We start from the raw sequence: 6,000 nt of genomic DNA on the forward strand, positions 1-6,000 counted from the left end.
CTGAGTCTGGAGTCACACATATACCAGGCCAGGTAAGGAGGGCAGATTTACCTCCCTCAACTGAGTTTAGTTGTTTTTGTTTTAATAATTCCATGATATTCATTTTTATTCGCAATTTATTTAATTTAAGTTCTCCAGCTGCCATGGAGGGATGGGAATTCTATGGGCAGGATTCTCCGGCCGCCTCCGCCCTGCGACCACAGAATCCCGCCCGAGGTCAATGGAGTTCTCCATTGTCCGCATCTCGCCCGTGGCGTTCTTGTGGTGGGCGGGGCGGACGAATCCCGCCCTTGTTTCTGAATCATTAGGTCAGGGCCTCTGGATCACTCGTCCAGCCACATAACCACTATTGTGCTGTACCCATTTTGCATGTTATTCTGATCACTAGATGGCACGGTAGCACAGTGGTTAGCACTGTTGCTTCACAGCGCCAGGGTCCCACGTTCAATTCTGGCTTGAGTCACCGTCTGTGCGGAGTCTGCACGTTCTCCCCGTGTCGGCGTGGGTTTCCTCCGGGTGCTCCGGTTTCCTCCCACAAGTCCCGAAAGACATGCTTGTCAGGTGAATTGGACATTCTGAATTCTCGCACCGTGTACCTGAACAAGCGCCGGAGTGTGGCGACGAGGGGATTTTCACAGTAACTTCATTGCAGTGTTAATGTAAGCCTACTTGTGACAATAATAAAGATTATTATCAGATGGTTAAGTTTTGGGCTGTCTCTTTAATTCAAGGTAAAATGTATTCACGAAAAGAGACCAATTTTGACCGACATAAAGGTTTTATGACCTGGTTACCATAGACAGAGTGCCCATGCAAAGTGCTTTTGAAATCCATGTGCCAGGTCACAAAACCTTTATGTCGGTCAAAATTGGTCTCTTTTCATGAATACATTCATGAGACAGCCCAAACATCTGGGGCTGTTTAGCACAGGGCTAAATTGCTGGCTTTGAAAGCAGACCAAGGCAGGCCAGCAGCACGGTTCAATTCCCGTACCAGCCTCCCCGAACAGGCGCCGGAATGTGGCGACTAGGGGCTTTTCACAGTAACTTCATTTGAAGCCTACTTGTGACAATAAGTGATTTTCATTTAATTTCATTTCACATAACCATCTGATAATAATCTTTTATTATTGTCACAAATAGGCTTACATTAACACCCGAGAAGAAAGAACAGGTAGCTGGCTTTGCCGGGGCTAGACATGCAGATTCCACAGGCAGTCTGATTTAAAAAAAATAGATTCTGACAGAGAGAGAGGGAGAGAGAGAGAGCAAGAGAGAGTGACAGAACCAACAGCTGCTGAGAGCAGCAGGGGAAAAGGCTGTTCTCTGTTAGCTACCAGGCCAAACGTGGGTGGGAGCACTATCTCTGGACGATGAGACAGAACCCATGGGAACTGAAGGACACTGAAAGATTCATCTTGGCGAAACCGGGAGAAGGAATCACCAGAGAGGATTTTACTGCTGGAAGTCAGTTTATGCATTTTCAGAAGACTTCTGGAAAGGACTTTCTATTCTGTGTAATGGGGAGAAGCAAGCATGATAGAAGCTGGCAGTGACGTTGAAATGCTTCATGGAAAGGCTATAATTCTGCAGAGAGTGCAGCATAATGTATAAATGTGGTGCTGGTGAAGAGACTAATAAGAAATCCCTGTTCTGTAGTTTCGGTGTTACTGACCAACTGAGTAATGTTTAGTCATGTTGATTTAAATTTGCTTGTTACAGTAAAAGTCTTAGAACTTGAAATCTTGTCATGTGATTCCTGCAAGTCCATCACTGGGAATTCAAAATCTCTTTTATTGGTAAAAATAAATGTGAATACTGCACAAACAAATTCCCCATGTACACATAACTCATGCACATAGAGGGCATGAAGAAATACTCAAAATACCTAGGGACTAATTTTGACCTTGGATGACAGTGCAAAACAGATGGTATTGGATCAGCCATCCATTATACAACCCTCCCGATTTTTATCTGTACTAAATGTCATTGATGCCATGGATATGTGATATTTGAAAGACTCCTGGTTTTTATGGCAAAGTACATAAAACACAACTGGTAACTGAGTCACACAGAGACTCCTTCACTGAATAAACTGAAGAACAATAATATGAAGGGATGAATGCAAGACAAAAGATGCATAAGCAGTGGCACCGGCGTCAATGCGCGCAGTGGCTCCCTTCGCCGCGCTGGCCCCGCGCAACATGGCGTAGGGCAACAGGGGCTGGCGCGGAAGAAAGGAGGCCTCCAGCCCGAGAGGCCGGCCTGCCGATCGGTGGGCCCCGATCGCAGGCCAGGCCACAGCGGAGGCCCCCCCGGGGTCGGACCCCCTCTCTCCCCTCAAAGATTAGCAAGTCAGGTGGCAAACAATTTATTTTATCAGGTGATATGTATTCCTTGTCATATTTCACCAATTTCACACTTATCATTTTGGTTGTGCAGTTTGTTTCTGGTTCTCAGTCACTTTTTGGCTATTTATTTCCTTTGCTTGAAGCTGGGGGTGTCGTGGTTGATTAGTGTATCTGCTGTGAAGTCTGAGAATGTGCTGCTAGAAGCAAGTGACATGAAATTATTGTAAGATTAAATGCCTGAATAAGGCTAGGGCTGCAGTTATTGATGCCATGTCAAAGCTCATCTAGTATCTGCCAATCACTGATCATCAGTTATGCACGTTGGTGGTAATATTTTCAAAGGCTTGTTACAGCATTATGATTTTCTTTTCTACGCTGCCAGGATTCAGCCCTCAGTTGAACACAGTGCAGGCAGCTGACTGCTATTGGCTCCCACCCTAAATTAGGTATTAATCCTCCAAATGCTTTTTTCTCCTGTTGCTGCTTTCCATGTGCAACACAATGGGGGGGATTCTCTGATCCTGAGGCTCAGTGTTGACGCCGTCCTAAACGCTGTCGCGTTTCTCGACGGCGTCAACCTGGCCTCAGGGTCAGCAATTCTGGCAACGACAGGGGGCCAGCACGGCACTGGAGCGACCCACGCCACTCCAGCTGCCGATCCCAGCGTCAACTAGCCAGCGCGGGGATCGCGCATACGCAGTGGCACCGGCGCCAACGCGTGTAGTGGCTCCCTTCTCCGCGCCGGCCCCGACGCAACATGGCGTAGGGGTACAGGGGCTGGCGCGGAAGAAATTAGGCCCCCAGCCCGAGAGGCCGGCCAGCCGATTGGTGGGCCCCGATCGCGGGCCAGGCCACAGCGGAGGCCCCCCCCGGGCTCAGACCCCCTTCTCCCCCTCACAGGCCGTTCCCGGGCCCTGTCACGCCGCGGTCCCGCCAGCTAAGAGCAGGTTAGAACGGTGCGGCGGGACTTGGGCTTTGTGGTACGGCCGCTCAGCTCATCCTGGGCGGAAAATCACTGGGGGTGGGGGGGGGGGGGGGGGGGGGGGGGGGGGGAAGAGGGGGTGGGGGGGGGGAGCCCATAGAGTGGCCACGGCCAGTGCCACGCCAACCACGCCGGCTCCAATGGTGCCTGCGGAGAATCGCCTCCCGGCGTCGGGGCGGCGTGGCGTGATTCGCGCCGGTCACGGCGATTCTCCAGTCTGGCCCCGGGCTGAGAGAATCCCGACCAATCTCTCTGCTATAGTACATGGCCCAAGTGCATGCTCTTTACACATGAGTTTAAACTATGGGGGCGATTTGGAGCCCTCTCTCTCCATCCGCTAACGTCAGAATCGGGGCTCAAAATCCAGTGAAAATCGAAAAGCATGATTCGATCCAGCAGGATTGTATTTTGGAATCTTACCCCTCAGGGATGGGGCTCAGTGTTAATCACTCACTCTGGGGGTGGGGGTGGGGGGGCTGCATTGCTAGCAGGGCATACCTTCCATTCACTTTGGGGTTCCCCTTGTTTTAAGGGGATTTGGAGGTTGGCAAATATTCATCACTTCCTGTGTCCTCCTTGCTGGGCCTGTGGCCAAATCACCGCAAGGGAGTGCCCATCCTTATTGGGAGCTGGAAAGTGGGTGGCAGGAGGTGAATACTGAAGGTCAGCACTGGGGGCAACTGTGACGTAACTGGGTGGGTCCAATGAGAAGTCACGCTGCAAGGGCAGAGCGGGCGCTTCAGGAATGGCTTGCTTCCCTGCCACATGAGCAATGGAGACCCTCTCACTTGGAGAAGCACAACTGAACTGTGCGTAGAACCCCACACTCAGGCAGAACTCTGAGGACCAAGGGGTTGAACCGTATTGAATATCAGCTGCATTTGAGGAAGTTTGTCTCTGAGAAATAGGTTTGTCTCTCAGGAATAAGTATGTAGGACTGTGAAATGGGAGAATGAGGGTACCATCTAGATTTGTGCTTGTCAAGTTCATTGCAGGCTTTATTGTAATGAGCTGTGCTTTGTCTGTCACAAGCAGCTTTCAATTGATTGGAATGTAATTTCACTCTTCATTGGAATTCAACAGTGACGATGAGATATATAAATCTCAAGAGAATTGCCACTGAATTGAGTCCCAAGTATTGAACCCCAAAGCTTAGTCGAGAATTTACATTACACAGGATACACTCATGTGACGCTCAAAGTAGGGTGGTGAAGTCCATCATCATTCACCCTGTTACATGTCATGGGCTTCTTTGAGGTGCCCCATGAGGATGCAAATACGGGTCCCATGCATCCACTCAGTAACCGCAAGGAGTGGGTGGGGAGAAATTAGTTTGGGGAATGGGGTGAGAAATGTGCCAGGGAGATTCTCAGATGTCCAAATGTGTAATCCTGGTGGAGAAAAAGACAGGAGTAGGGATAAGCCAGTGTGAGAGGGGAGGGGGCCTGCGAAGGTGGAGATCCCAGACGAGTAGAAGGCTATGGGGCAGGCCTTGACCAGGAATCCTCACCACTCACTTTGGTTTCTTTCTCTTTTCAGTGCATGACACGGATGAATCATTGAGCCTGTCGAGTTGCTGTTTCTACTCATAGTGATAGAGCAGCAGCAGAGACAGAGATGTGCCACTGTATGTGGCCAGGACCAGTGCCCTGCTGAGGAGGGAGAGCCTGGAGCCTTAGCTGTACAGGGAGCAGCACCACAGTTTGCCTTGTTTGAGACTGGACCGACCAAGGGTCTTCCAATGTCGGTCTTCCTATCTACAGATTTTAGATCCATAGTGCCAGAGAAGACTGTGCCTGTCCCGGGGGATGGTGGACCACCTTTACCTTGTCCTGCAAGAGCTGGCACCACATGTGATGGGAGAACACCCACTGCCCATGGCCCTTAAAGCCACCGCCAATCTGAACTTCTATGCAAGCAGCTTGTTTCAGGGCAGCACTAGAGATCTGTGTGGCATCTGCCAGTCAGCCACACACAAGTGCATTAGGGAGGTGACAGATAGAACATAGAACATTACAGCGCAGTACAGTCCCTTCGGCCCTCGATGTTGTGCCGACCTGTGAAACCACTCTCAAGCCCATCTACACTATTCCCTTATCATCCATATGTCTATCCAATGACCATTTGAATGCCCTTAGTGTTGGCGAGTCCACTACTGTTGCAGGCAGGGCATTCCACGCCCTTACTACTGTCTGAGTAAAGAACATACCTCTGACATCTGTCCTATATCTAGCTCCCCTCAATTTAAAGTTATGTCCCCTCATGCTAGATATCACCATCCGAGGAAAAAGGCTCTCACTGTCCACCCTATCTAATCCTCTGATCATCTTGCATGCCTCAATTAAGTCACCTCTTAACCTTCTTCTCGCTAACGAAAACAGCCTCAAGTCCCTCAGCCTTCCCTCATAAGATCTTCCCTCCATACTAGGCAACATTCTGGTGAATCTCCTCTGCACCCTTTCCAATGCTTCCACATCCTTCCTATAATGCGGCGACCAGAATTGCACGCAATACTCCAAATGCGGCCGCACCAGAGTTTTGTACAGCTGCAACATGACCTCATGGCTCCGAAACTCAATCCCTCTACCAATAAAAGCTAACACACCGTACGCCTTCTTAACAACCCTCTCAACCTGGGTGGCAACTTTCAGGGATCTATGTACATGGA

This window comes from Scyliorhinus torazame, chromosome 8 (genome assembly GCF_047496885.1).
Source record: "Scyliorhinus torazame isolate Kashiwa2021f chromosome 8, sScyTor2.1, whole genome shotgun sequence".
Lineage (NCBI taxonomy): Eukaryota > Metazoa > Chordata > Chondrichthyes > Carcharhiniformes > Scyliorhinidae > Scyliorhinus > Scyliorhinus torazame.